At 36.5% G+C, this 15310-nt stretch overlaps 1 protein-coding gene across 2 annotated transcripts in view; it reads right to left on the minus strand.

Moving 5' to 3' along the window:
* Positions 1-15310, minus strand: part of LOC107560151 (galactosylgalactosylxylosylprotein 3-beta-glucuronosyltransferase 1) — a 100748-nt gene that overhangs the window by 41816 nt on the left and 43622 nt on the right. For both annotated transcript variants that reach the window (XM_016244241.1, XM_016244240.1), the window contains exon 2: positions 10675-10870. The gene's annotated coding sequence lies outside the window, so the exon portion shown is untranslated. The remainder of the gene's footprint in view (positions 1-10674; positions 10871-15310) is intronic.

Here is a 15310-nt window from a genome sequence, read left to right on the forward strand (position 1 = left end):
TCTCTCTGTCTGTCTATCTATCATGGTCTATAGTCTGGCAGTCTCTGTCTATTTAATCAGATCTGTCTAATCAGTCACTGCCATTGAGAGGTTTGATTATATAGTTATGTATATGTTTTCCACAAGTTGTCGATGAAGTTCTTAAACATTTAATCATAATTCTTGGACATAGTGAACAGCTCCATCATGGCCCCATGGTGCTATGTACACAGATGAACATCTCTGCATTTGCATGCATCAGCTCTATACATTGCTCCGCTCAGCGTTGTTAAATAACCTAATCAGCCAGAAGGAGATGGAGGAAATGCTATTCCCACTTTGATTTAGAGGGGAGTATTTTTTCAGTAAGGGTAAGTAAAGTAGGTCTAAGTCATTTGCACCGAGATAGATGTGATTGATGGTGAGAGTCTTGTCTTCAGCGTACTAGCTCAGCACTGACTAGAGATTCAAAGGCTAGCCTCAGGCTAGCCATGTCACACTGAAAACCAGCACCAAGACCTGTCCTCCTTCCACCATTCCATTTATTTTCAGTTTGCAGATTGTAATCTGAAGGGCCAGCCACAAAATTCAGGCTGAGGCCAGAGATAGCAGCAACTGGAATTGGTGCCCAGACTGATGTGGATTAGTTACGATGGCTCTTGTGTTGATCTGAGATATTTATGAAGACTCTGAGCCATATTAATCAACATTGTGTTTATTAAACCCTTTTAAATGTATTTTGAAAAAAAAAAAAATGTTTCTGACAGAACAAGAAACTGTCTTCACATAGAACATTGCTTAAAACCAAGAAAGGAAAAAAAACAGATTCATTTGAGAAAAACTGATTTGTTGCCATATAGCAGACTTTCTTTTATGTCTCTGCTAATTAGACTTCAGTAACATAGAACCCTGTGTAAATCTGCTTGCTTTTCACATGAGATTTTTTGGAAAGCTTGTGTGGTCCAAAATGCAGATCAAAGTCTAATGCGCAACTTGTCTCATGTTCCCAAATATTTTTTTACTGAATTTCAGACATCTTTGGTCCATTTTTAGAGGCTTCAATAAAGCGCAGCCATTTAGAAATAATGAAATATCCATTTACCATTGATTTACCGCTGTTAAAGTGAAAGTAATAAAGCATGTGCAGTAATATCCCATTACGCATGCTTTTCATTATAGTGGACACTGGCCCTGATGCTGTAAATAGGCACAATATCAATACACACATACTGTATCTTAATCTTTGAAGACTACAGATTCAGACAAACATGAACCATGTTATGCTTTCATTATAGCAAATACAGCTGTATGATGCCTCATACTTTATGCCGTGGGCTGTCTATGATCATGTTAATATACTAATGACCAAAGTATTTTATTCATCACATGGTCAAAGGTCATTGAAGCACAACCCCAAGTATTTCTCCCTAATAAGAGACTTTCAGCTGAACGGAGCTGTTGTGTGGATGCTGATAATAGCCTTCCAGCATTGATCTTCAGTTCACTGATCACAGCATTTTTAGTTGCTAACTCAAAAGTTAATCAAAATGGGAGAAAGCAAAGAACGGAGGCCGTCTAATGAGGTAGATGTTGAGGAATTCTCACTCTTGGGACTTTTCTGAGTCACAGCTTCCAATAATATACATGGACATGCTGGAAAAATAAATCAGAATTATGAATTAGATCTTTGCTAATTAAACCATAGGGAAATCACCTGGGGTTGAAAAGAGTTTTTACCCCCCAGATGGAGACTAATTGGTGTGGGTTTTAATAAGGAGTGAGCAGACAGGTGTATGTTCCTATCTGAAACTAGGCCAGGTGTAACATTATTTCTGTTAGCACCATTCAGTAATACATATTAAACTGAAGACCCACAGAACAAATTAAGTCATACTGATTTTTAACAACATGAAGGTGAGTACAATTATTTTCATTTTTGGGTGAACTATTCCTTTTACATTCCTGTTCCTTTCTGAAGTTGCATATTTTAGAATTCTTAATGCTAAATTCATAGATTAACCTGAACACAAGTGTTCATTATATAAGGATAGCTGGTCTGTTTTTGTAATGGTGAAAGTCATTTAAGACCCTATTCACTTTTTTTCTTCCTAGAACAGAATTATGAATCTCTTATCATCCAAGATAAGTAACATGACCTTTGAAAGTTGGACAGGAGGTTCACACTCTCTGAAGGTCAATTACATGTTTAAGGTCTATTCTCTGCTAGCCTCTTTCGTATTGTCTTGTGGCATAAAGTATGTTATGCATTGCTACATATTCTTGCCAAGACCTGCCTTAGACAGGAACAAACTGTGTTATTATAGTTACATATAGTGTTACATTGAGTGACCAACCACAGTTTTTGTTTTTAGTCTAGGGTGGAGTTATCTGACATATACAATTCAAAACTTTATTTGCATTTATTTGATAAAAAAAACACAGTAAAACAGCAATATTGTGAATTTTTACAATTTTAAATATTTTTCAGTAGCCGTTATGCCAGTCTTCAGTGTCACATGATACTTCAGAAGTCATTCTTATGCTGATTTGGTGCTCAAGAAACATTTCTTATTAATATCTATGTTAAAAACAGTTGTGCTGCTTAATATTTTTGTGGAAACTGTGATTCTTTTTATGAATAGAAAACAGCATTTATTTCAAATAGAGATATTTTGGAACATGTCTTTACTATCACTTTTGATCAATTAAATGCTTCCTTGCTGAATAAATGTAGTAAAGTCTTATAGATCCCAACCTTTTGAAAGGTAGATTATATTGTAGCACAATAATAAACTAATGTTTATGACACATGGGTAAATAACAAATTCATTTACCACGATAAGGAGAGGTAGGAGCACATTTCCTGACGTTCTCCATTTGTCAATATCAACTACAGGAACTGCGAGACCTTACCACACCAATTAAAATAATTTACACTGCAACACACAAAATGGTGCCCTATGCAATTTTCTATGCAAACATCAATACAGCTCTGTTGCTCTCTTAATTGCATAATTACTCAGACTGATGATGCGAGTGATTCTGTCCTTTAGCTTGCTGTCACATGCTCTGAACCGTAGGTGTGCCACTGCAAGCCACAATAATATGTTGATTTACACTGATGCCTCACTTGAACATAAAGGTAATTAAAGTATACAGCCGTTAGCACCATCTCTGTGGAACTCACTAAAACATGGATGACAATACTAACTAGAGAACATGAATTTATATGAACACATAACAAATGTATGACAAAATATGCTTATATGAATGGAGATATTCTTTGAATGGATATACATGGACTATGATGCTATTCCTTTCTGTGGCCAGGGATACCGGAAAACACAACCACTGCTTAAAGGATCTGTGAGATTAATAGAAATAAATCTTGTTTACTGGCTTATGGCTTCAGAATGGCCCTTTCAAAGTGAAGAATTCAGCCATAAAAAACTCTCCTTTATACTCTTGGACATTATTTTGTAATGCTGCATATGTACTATAAGAACAAAGACAGTCTCTGATGGAGGCATGCCAGCATTGCCCCCACCAGGGACTGCAGATCCATTTGACTAGAACTCAGTGCATTAATTTCCACATCATTACATCCCATAAAAACCGGCCATCACATCCTAGAAGTAAATATGGAAGTAAAACTGTCATTGTGTTACTTACAGCATGATTTCTTTGAAATATGTCAGTTGGAAAGCACTGCAGACAACAAAAGGAGAATATGCAGTTATAAAGCAAATGTAATATTACACAAGTCAGACGATTGTCCCTGAATGAATGACTGAGATAATGACTTGTTTCTTTCCTGTTTCCTGAATCTGTTTTTGAACAAATCGGTTGAGTGAGTGATTCAATGACTCATTTATAAAGACAGTCACTTTTGTTACTAAAAATGAACACTTTTAAACAAATTGATGTAGTGAATGATTCAAAGACTCTGTAGCGAATCAGCTCATGGGGAAATATGAATAATTAACCATAACTAGTTATAATTAACTATTCATATTTTAGATCCACTGTAGATATTTAGCTGACCACTCAGGGTCAACCGTCTTGTCAATTCTTATAAAGAGAGGCTGCATTTGAATATGCATGCTTCTCTATACCATCTAGGTGAAAAACAATGTGTGAAAAGTATATATGTTAAAATTCACACTATTCAACAGTATGCGAAACCCTAGTGACAGACTACTTCCTGCGAGATTCTGAAGTGTGCATCCAATGCACACTTTACTATAACGATTTGTGAACGGCAGTGAAGCGACACAACCGACGCTGGTCACATGGCAATGACAACATGACAAATGTAATAAGTCTGGATTGCATTCTTGCCACACACATTCATACTATGCATTTAGAACATACCTTCTAATGGTTGTGAAGTAAGTATACAAAAAAGTACCTACTCAGAATATGTGATTTTGGATGGAGCTATAGTCACTTTTGTTACTTTATGAATCAGCGAATCAGTGGCTTAGTTAATACAGGATGTGCTGTACGTTCTCAGGTTGTTCAGCGTGGCTCTACGCTAGAGGTTATGTCCTTGAATAAGGAAATGTAATACAGCACACATTCCTTCTGACCTGATAGGATTTCTCATCTCATCTAACATTTGCTGGCATTTTACAGACAGCAATATACCGAGTGCTTACTCCATAGTCACATTTTAATGTACTCAGCGGCAGATTAATATGACAGAAGGAAAGAAATGCTGACACGTGGGGATGTTTTGTATCGGCAACAGCAGAGGTGCGGTGTCAGTGATTCAGAGCACAAGGAGTGACTGCAGAGAAACCTGACACCTGACTGGCTTCTTAACCCACTGTAGCAACACTACCAGTGTCATCATGGCATTTGAACAAGCAGAGAGTGAAGATAAGAGACTGGATGCTAAGCCGGATTGAGACAGAAACAGGTGCACAGAAGAAACAGCAGTGCGATATAAATAAATAAATAAATCGACACAGGTCTGTTCTGATAGTGTTGAGGACAGCAGGGAAAACGTGTAGTACTAATAATACAATTCAACTAAAATAATCAAAGAGACTTTTAAAAGCTTATTAAGTATATAGGTCCTATTTCACATTAATAATTTTGCTTTGTTGAGTATGGCTGAGTAAATTTCCCCCAACTGATTGTGATCGTAATTTTAATGATCCCAAAAGGTATTCTTATTATACGATTTTACTGTGAGTGCGTATTTGTACAGCACTTCCCGTCATCCATGTCACTTTGTTCTGCTGAAAGAATAGTTTGGGTTTAAATAATGTTCGAATGTTCCCTGTATCTGTGTGTCCTGCACCATTTTTCAGCACTCACCATTGATGAATCTTCAGCGACACAGCAAAATAAATTATATCTTGCCTGAGGTGTGAATGTGAATTTACCATCTGTCCTGAATGTGATTCTGTAAGAAGCATTGTGTCTACCACATACAATTGCAATATCTTTCTGTTGAGTGGTCCTCGTGGGTTGCAGGCAGAAAGTGTGACCAGTGCAGTCCGATTTAAGAACAATGACTCTTTTAAGTGAATAAAAACATACGAGATCAGTGTAGCCTGAATCACAAAGCAATTACTCTTATGAACTGGTTATTTTAGTGAATCAAGAACCAATAAAATTTGAATTGAAATCTTATGAATCATAATCAGGAAATCTGTGTTGATTCCCAGCCCTATGTTGAGTCTATGCATGGTAATACTAATAAATGCTCCACTTGATGCCCATTTTAAAATACATTTATTTTTTCATTTTACTTTTATATATGCAATTCTGAATTGATTTAATTCCATTACAGATAATGTATTTATTGTATTTGTTTGAATACTTGGAAAAGAACAAACATCAATGCTGGTGCTTATATCATTAACAACCAAGGGGAAACATGCAACATCTGACCAAACCACTGAACTATAAAAGTAGCGGAAAACACAAGCTCAAACAAATCTCTATAGCTATACTGCAGATTGAGTGGAAGTGAGTAGGAATTCAGCTACTGAGTAAAGCAATGTATTAAGTAGACTTTATCGAATTGTGGAGGTCAAAGACGCCATGAAGTTGGCTGCAATGAGCTTTATATTCACTCAAAGGTCTTAAATTAGTTGCTGGTGTATTTCTGAGGGCTGTAAGAGGATCCTTTGACTGCCCTCATCAAATACTTGTATACACAAATGAGTTAGATAGTTCTTTGTTTATCTATACATGGTGTCAAATTGCACAATTGTGCTCCAGAAATATATCTCTGCTATTTTGAATCTGTTTAATGTGTTCATGTTTATTCTTAAGGATACAGTGTCTCCTCTGCTGAGTAAAGCTATAATGACCTCCAGTATCTGTCTGGGCTGAGATGAGATGGACGCTTGCATGAACAGATAGTGTAAATCTGCCTTGAGGGTCTTGTAGAACAGAACAGCTTAAGTCCAGCAAAGCACACTCATTATGGCAAATAATGGCCCACACTTCAAGCTTCAATCTAGTCTGCTATTCATATGACTGTAGTTCTTATACCGCCGATCTACACAGCCACCCACAAAGGCAAAGAGGTTAATACTTCTCTCACTTGTAATGCTGTCGTTTCAGACTGTTTGATTTGGGAACGGGATAAAATACATGAAACTGAGCTGAATTCATTCCCAAGAGCCGAGGGACAGATTGAATTGAAAAGATTGATTGCTCTTGTGCTGCATGAGATTAAAGTTCATCCCTGACTTAGCTGTGTTCCATTTTTTGAAGTTCCAATAAAAACTCCTTAAGCTCACTTGTGAATTAACATGTTAGTGCTTCCGATTTTGTGCACATCTACAAGGATATTATACAACACAGGGACTAGTTAAAGATTTAGTGAAAGGATAGTTTGCCAAAACTGAATGTCGTCATTTGAAGGTGAGTAAAAGACGACGACATTTTAATTTTGGAGTAACTATCACTTTAACCAAAGGCTAGTTTACACATTCATAAATCTTGCATGCTATATACTGTGCAGATTGTGGGCATTATACAACTTATTTAACAGCACCAACACGTGTTTTTGTTTTTTTGTAATTTTTTGCTCTTACTGGAAAACAGAACTACTATATCACATTAGGGAAGACCACTATCGTGTACTGCCTCAGGGCCTCCAACTGCTAAAAAGTTGAGCATCCATCTTGCAAATCCCCACAGAGGATTGTGAGAATCTGGATTTATATTTTTCAGCCGTGAAGGTTCTTGTCCTCCCTAATATTGTGTGTTCATTTCTTCGTGTGCAGTTATTTATTAATGATGTACTGTAGTATTCTAAAGCGTTACCCATTTTAATATGTACTAGGCAATGTCTTTCACGTTTATGTCCTCACCTTCCCTTTTCCCATTCAAACCGCCCATCTCACTTCACACATATTTATCATGCATTCATTTCTAGCATTTAAGACGTGTTGAGTTTGTGTTGATATTTGCATAGCTTAGCAGCTGTGTGCAAACAGGCTAGGAGCATGTAAACGGCATATGGAAGTACTCGCGATAAACGCTCCACACTGGAAATGCTCTACAATGATGGGATTACTCCAAAGAGCAAAAAGAAACACACAGTAAAGAGAAAAAGATTTAGTGTGGATTTACTACACACGCTTTGGCTCATTTGCTTGCATTACTCGCATCCATACCAATGCTAAAATCATGTTACATAAACAAGCCACAATGCCATGGATTTGTCTCAGTCTCTGTGTGGGACATTCAAGGATTTAATTGTGAGTTTGACTCAATTGGGAACTTATCAGTCTCGCTCCCACACAGCTGTAAGTAGACTCTTTGGAGTATTGCGGCAGCTGTAATTGAACACATGCAAGATATGAGGATTTTCTGATGATATCAGATCAGTCTCAGGCGCAAAGGTTACATCCTGTTTCAAATGTGGAGGCATCCTATTGATTTCTTAATGAGCAGATAAAGAATAGCCTATTAATAGAGCTTGTTCTGTTCATCGCGGCTGAGAGAGAGGAGCAGAAATTGTATTCTTTATAAAACTTTAAGGCTCCACAGCGTTAAGAAATGAATTACTGTTCCAAATTGTGAGAGGATTTTAACACGCAAGGCTGCTGAGGCGCATGGGTGTCAAATCAAATGAGAGATGTCATTATCCCCGTGGGTGGGATGTATGGGCACATGTCCCTCCATTTGTCCTATGCTGATGGAGTCAAACTCACAACAAATCTATTTTATACCGTTTTAATCTATCTATCTATCTATCTATCTATCTATCTATCTATCTATCTATCTATCTATCTATCTATCTATCCATCCATCTACAGGTATCTGTCTACTGCATATATTAGAACATATTAGAACATATTCTAACTGATCTTAGGCAGTTTCTAATAGACTTGTAATGACAATCATAAAATTACATTTTACTGAGTTTTGTAGCTATAATTTAATGTAACTCATTTTTAAATACTCAGCAAGAAGGTCAATAGTGTCTTTACATCTAAAAAGCAAAGAAATCTGTTTTATTGTGCATTAGTGTAATTATAGATAGTTACATAGGTTGACCCTAATTAGCCAAGCAATTTCAACGTAATTTTTGTAGATACATATCTGCTAGCTTGCATCTATGGCAAATATCTTATTTTATATCCACTGTGTGCCTACTGTTTATTGCTTTTCTGCCTATGTTTGCTATATGTACTTTCAAACATGTTAACCCCTATAAGATGTGGTAGGGTTGTACAGAGTGCAAAGGTAGGGGGAGCACAACAGCTGGTAGACATCTGGTGTTAATTAACTAAGAACTGCTGATCAGCCCGGGTCTCTCTTACTCTCTCTACAGGAGCAGGATGTGCCACTGAAACACTGCTGTGCTGGAAAGGACAGTCTTTCCATTCAATTCATCACATCCAGCCTCCTGGTGCTTTCAGACCATGTTTGTGCACCTTTGTATGTTGGTGTGTGTTTGTGACAGCCATTGTGCTGCTATCTAAAGCTGCAAGACTCCCCTGACACTTATTTTACAGAGTCTGAGTAGATGTTCACTAGCAGACGGGAGATACATGATGGCTGGACTCCCGGATTGATCTGAGACTGCTGATTAGCCATCCGTCTTTTTAGTAAATGGGACTAATTTCGTTTGAGTTCAGGATTGTTGCTGTTTCTGCAGTTTCCGCTTTTCAGTTGTTTACCAACCGTATATATCAGGACAGTGTTATATCATTTTGTGATGTCTGTCCTGCATCACCAAAGACATGAAACATTTTCAACTCATTTTGGAGTCTTCCATTATAGCCTTGACAATCTTTGGTGATTATTGTGGTTTGAATTACACGAAAATATGGAAGACCATTTTCACGTAAGAGTTAAAAAAAGAATTGCAAGTATTTTTCTCACCATTGTGACTTTATCTCATAATTACCTTTTTTATAATTCACTTTGAGACGGAAACGGGCATTCATACAAAACATATTTATGTTTGTTATGTTGTCTTTATTAGTATAATAGTAATAATTACATCCTACTATTATCTAGATATCTTGAACTCCTTTTGCTTCCTACAGAGAACAGAAGTAAATAATTAAATTATGGAATTTTCATTAGTTTAATTAACATTTTAAAGTTTAGCCCAAGGAAAGTGATGAAATCCTCAGAAATGAGTTAAACGCAGCATCAGATTAAAACAATTAAAAAAACTTTGAATTTGAAAGTTATTATTATTTAAAATAAAAATGATCCTATAAACTGCACACAATATAACAAGGAACATCCATTAAGACTAGAAATATGGTCCATTTTGAATTCATGTTACCTTTCTAACAGACAAAAAAAGAAAAAAGAAACAAAAATGGCACAAGAAAGAACAGCTTGTCTCTTTCAAAGCTGGACCTGTGTTTTTAGTGTGTTTCTTTGTAGTACAAATTTTTCTTCATCCAATCAGACATGTGTACTGGTTTCATCACTACAATTGATTTCTGATTCAAGCAGCCCACATCCACATACAGAAAAATCCATGCATGTAGCCTCTCTGGCTCTCCCTGTTCCTCATCTCAGATTGCATTAATTCATTCTGGATTCCAAATCGTTTGTGACTTTCACCTTTTATCTGCCCCTAGACCCAGGCAAACACTCTCAGGTAATAGCAGGCCTAAGAAATTTTGCACCAGCAGCATGAAGCCCAGGCCTCACAGATTGTTGAAATCAAATAATGTGTGGTCTCTCCCTGAATCTATTGAGTTTCTAAACTCGTTCTCACACTGAAACTGGAAATCTTCTGAGAGCTGGCAACCTTAGCAAATGCTGAACCTACACACAACCTTGTCGTACATTTGTTTCAGTTATTTATTGTGGTAGTTTGACAAACTATGCACTCACTCACATAGACACTAAGCGAATCCCTAACATGCTGGAGTCTCGCTCTAGGCATTTTGTGGCCAAAACAGCAGCATGACATCGCTGGCAATGCCCCAGTTCCTTCACGTCACGTATAGCCGGTTTCTGTTTAGTCTTGAGACATTTCGGATCCGAGAACTCAGGGCAAGAAAGATCTGTTTTTTCATTTCATTCTGTTATGCTGATAATTAAAGTAATGGCCAATAATGTTTGATGAAGCATTTCATTTGCTCAAATAAAGTCTTCCCTGCATTTTCTTTTCCACCAAGTAAGCACAAAAGCCCATAATGACTGTAGGCAGAACTGAGGCTCAGAGCAGCTGAGGATACTCACAAGTAATATTGTGCCCTTTCTCCCGCGGCTAAAGCGGACACTTCAGTAATCCCGAGACTCAATAATCCTCGCGGACCGGGGGGTCGAGAGCGTGTAAATGGAGGATGAGGATGTGTTTCTCAGATTGCCTGGGGACGTCAGGGGCTCTGAGAGGCAGCTGCTGGCATCCAGACCACGTCACGTCCTCGGCAGGCGGCTGTAGAGACAAGAGGGGTCATCTGTGAGAGAGAGGGAATGGCTCATTCTCATCTTCAGACAAAGGCAGGCATTGAGAACCAGGGGACGAGGGGAGCACAGGGTTGGAGTAGGCATCATTCATTACTAGAACTAATTTATGGTGGGAAATATGAATAAATGTAAATGTGGACTGTAAGTTGTGCGTTCACACTGCACCCGAACTGATTTGTAATTCAAATCAGATGTTTTTCAGGTGATTAAATCGGTTCTGTTTGTTCAGAAAGTGTAATCAATATTGGGATGTACTCACAAAGGCACATCAGAGGTTAACTGTATAAATGTTAGGATGAAAAAAATAATTAAAATCCATTCTTACTAAAGCACATTTTCAAAAATGTTATTTTAATTGAATATCAATCCACATACGAATTTAGTTTGGATTAGTGTTGCTTTTCAACATACAAACAGTGAAACCAATTTGAGTCAGATATGCCCCAAATCTGATTTTAGCTGATTTTAGTTCATTGAGCTGTACAGAACAGGATACATCACAGTTTTTGTAGAAGTTGCCAGTGCAATGCTCACATGCGGATGCGATTGATAATCACTGCTATATAGGATACCTACACTGTAAAAAAAAAAAAACAAACGGACATTTCTATTAACCCTAAAACTCAAAGCAATGAAGTGAAAAAACAAACAAAATAGAGTTAAAACACCTGTAAAAAATAAATATAGAAAATTCCTTTATATTAATACAATGCAATGTGCCCTGTTTTTATTTATTTTTCATTTTTTTACATTCTAGGGAAGGCAATCCCAGAATGCATTGTAACAAGTTCAGTTGACCAAAAATAAATAAATCAACAACAAACAAAGATGGCAGATGAACATTTTTTTGTTACCTACCTGGTCTCATGGCAAAAACGTACCTGGGGGCACTTTTTCGCAAGAAGTGAAATACGTGCCAATAAGTACATATCACTGCAGTTTCCAAAATAAATGAACACTAGAGGCAGTAAAACTCAGATACCTTTTATTCCTTTTCACACAAATTTACAGAGTTTCGATTAATAAAGCATAATTTTCGCACAATTACTTGAAGACTATTATGTTATGACTTCAAAGCAATTTTAATATGCTGGGATATTTGAAAACTGATGCTTTTGAATGTTAGCATCATCCATCTTCATATCTATGGGTTTTCATAGACGGTAGGTTTATTCGGAAGCTCAAGGAGTACGGAGATGTACTTGTGAGGTGAGGAGCTCTGGTTTGAATCTAGTTCAAATCTGCATATAAGGAAGTTCAAATGACACGGTTGCATCAACAAATGCGTTTTTATATCAGTTTTGCATTTGATAACACTATCCGGTAGGTTTAGGGTTGGGTTTGGTTTAGGGCATATTTCCAACACTATAGAGCATTAACCTTTAGCGACAGTCCCCGGATATTTGAATTCTGAACCAATTGTCAAACATGCCTTTCAAGCACATGTCTGATATTTCATGTTTGCATGATGCTGACAGGCTGAAAGCTGCTGCTATTTTCATTGTTTTTACAAAACATTTAAGGTTAGTAGTCTACTGGTGTTATACTTTCCGTCATTTTGAATTTTAATTGCCTTGACTTTTTTTTTAGCACTTTTTTCATTATTATTTTTTTAAACATACAGGATATGTTTAAGACAAGTTTGTACAAATGTGCCTTCAAATTTCATGCATCTTCTCTGCAAAGATTTTGAACAAGTGAATTCGTTTTACATTTATACCATATTGGCCATTTCATGTGTGATACACTTGGAAAATGCAACTATTCTTTAACTACATAGTTAATAAAGAAAATGTTACTTGAATCATGTTGTAGTTACGTTTTTGAGTTGACTAGTTAAAATAAAAATATAAATAATTAAAAAAAAAAACAAGTGAATTCGTTTTACATTTATACCATATTGGCCATTTCATGTGTGATACACTTGGAAAATGCAACTATTCTTTAACTACATAGTTAATAAAGAAAATGTTACTTGAATCATGTTGTAGTTACGTTTTTGAGTTGACTAGTTAAAATAAAAATATAAATAATTAAAAAAAAATCTAAATCTTGAATCGGTCAAAGGTTCTGAAAAAAAGAGCATAACAAGTGTACTGTATTCTTAGCAGCTCATCCCAGAAGACTGTTAAACCAGTGTCCTGAAAGTCACTTCTTGTGCACTCATGTGCTGACAGTGAGAGATGCACAACTGGATGTGACCTCTGACGGATGAGGGGATTAGTATTGATCAAGTGTGCATGCCCACAGACACGGGGGATGAATTAACAGTCCATTGATTTCTGTTGCAGTATATTCATACAGCCCCCACTTCACCCTGCAGTCAACGCTACTTACCACATCAACCGCACCATAAATCCAGTGGGAAAGGAGCTTGTCATTGTGTTTGTCGGTAAGAAATGTCAACCTTAATATCTCAATGATGCTCTATTGCTCTCCGACCACTGCACACATCTGCATGTCGGAAATGTACAGGCCTTATACAATCAGTGTTTGTCTCCATGGAAACTATTCAGTACCTATGGCTAGCATAGGGGGATTACGTGGAGGATGTCTGGGGGAGGGGAGAAAAGGATACTTAGGGGACAAAGTCAAATTGCTTCTACCCTTTGTTCAAAACTCTTGGTAGAAAAAATTATTTGAATGTTTGTCAGTGTATACTTCATAGTGTAATTTTAAATAAATATTTGAAATGTTGCAGTTAAACACTGCAGTGATTCAGTCTGCCATCAAGTTCTGTTACATCAAATCATGAGTCAATTATCTCTGGCGATGGTTCCTTCAAACATTTCTGTCAGCAGACACGTTTGGATTGCTGATGTCAAAATTGCATGTTGTGTACGCACACTGTAGGAGGAAAATGCAAGAATGCACTACAGACAATAGAACATCTGCTAAATGTTTGATGTGCGCGGTAAAGTGATGCTGTTGATAATGGCTGGGTCCATGTGTGCAAGAAGACATCTGTCATTTACAGGAAAATTGGTAGGTTTTGTACTGAAAGAGAATTCATCACCCATCTTAGTCTCATGTTATGATTAATTCAGGCAAACCCACACAAAGTAAATGCCTCTTTATTCCGTAGTCAGTAGCCCACATCAATAATTTACTTCTGGCCAAGTTCCGAACTTGTTTCTATACAGTTTTGGAAGTGACTATAGGAAAAAAAATAAATAAAACAAAAGCAGACACTGAACTGTGAAAATGCAATGAAACCTTACACTCATACTTGAAGCTTTGTAGCTAATCACTCACTAGAAATACTTAAAATATAATTTGATATTGATATTTGATATATTTTTTGATTGATATTATAAGGTTTTAATATGAATAAATATAATTATAATTCAAATTTATAATTTACAAATTTTTATTTTATTTTTTAACAAAGATTTGTTTACTGACTCTTTTGATCAAAAGTGTCAGTAAAGACATTTATAAAGTCACAAAATATTTCTGTTTCAAAGAGATGTTTCTTAAGCACCAAATCAGCATATTAGAATGATTCTGAAGGATTGTGTCACTCTGAAGACTAGAGGTATGGCTGCTGAAAATTCAGATTTGCCAGCACAGGAATAAGTTACATTTTAAAATACATTCTAATAGAAAACAGTTATTTGAAATTGTAATACAAATTTACTATATTTGTGATGCAACTTTGGTGAGTATAAAATAAAAAAAATAAAAAAAAATTACCAATACCAAACTTTTAAACACCAAGTTATATCATTTTACGTCATATAACATAACTGCAAAAGCGAAGGATGAAGATCCGAGACTAAAGAATGTGGTGGTATGCTGTCAGTTAATTATAAGCAATAATGAGGACAAACATACTGTATACATGTATAAGAACTATACAGGAATGACAACAAATTATGTTTAAAATAGTTTCAAAGGCAGGATTATCATGCCTTATTTACTGCATTTTTCCAAATCATTAGGACTTCTGAACAAGTTGAGAAGCTATTAAAGGGGTGCTATTATGCTTTTTCACTTTTTCAACTTTAGTTAGTCTGTAATGTTGCTGTTTGAGCATAAAAAAGATCTGCAAAGTTACAAAGCTCAAAGTCCACTTCAAAAGGAGATATTTTAATGAACAGAAAGAACTTTTCAAAATCTACAACGAATGACTCGTTTGGACTTCAACGCATATTTTCCGGGATTTGTGATATCACAAATATCGACGAATGGGACGAGACCTGGTTGAGCTGCACTAGAGAAGACAACGAGTGTTATCACTATGTCGGAGACACGCTAGCTTTCCCAAAGCAGACGAACTTAGAGTGGTTACAATCATCCGGGTTTAAATCGCGCTCAAATTTATTTGATACTGATACGCAATATTTACACTGAAGCTCGCCAATCACAGCACACACTGGCCCAGCTAACCAATCACAGCACATTT

Source organism: Sinocyclocheilus grahami, unplaced genomic scaffold, assembly GCF_001515645.1.
Source record: "Sinocyclocheilus grahami isolate Dianchi unplaced genomic scaffold, SAMN03320097.WGS_v1.1 scaffold712.1, whole genome shotgun sequence".
Lineage (NCBI taxonomy): Eukaryota > Metazoa > Chordata > Actinopteri > Cypriniformes > Cyprinidae > Sinocyclocheilus > Sinocyclocheilus grahami.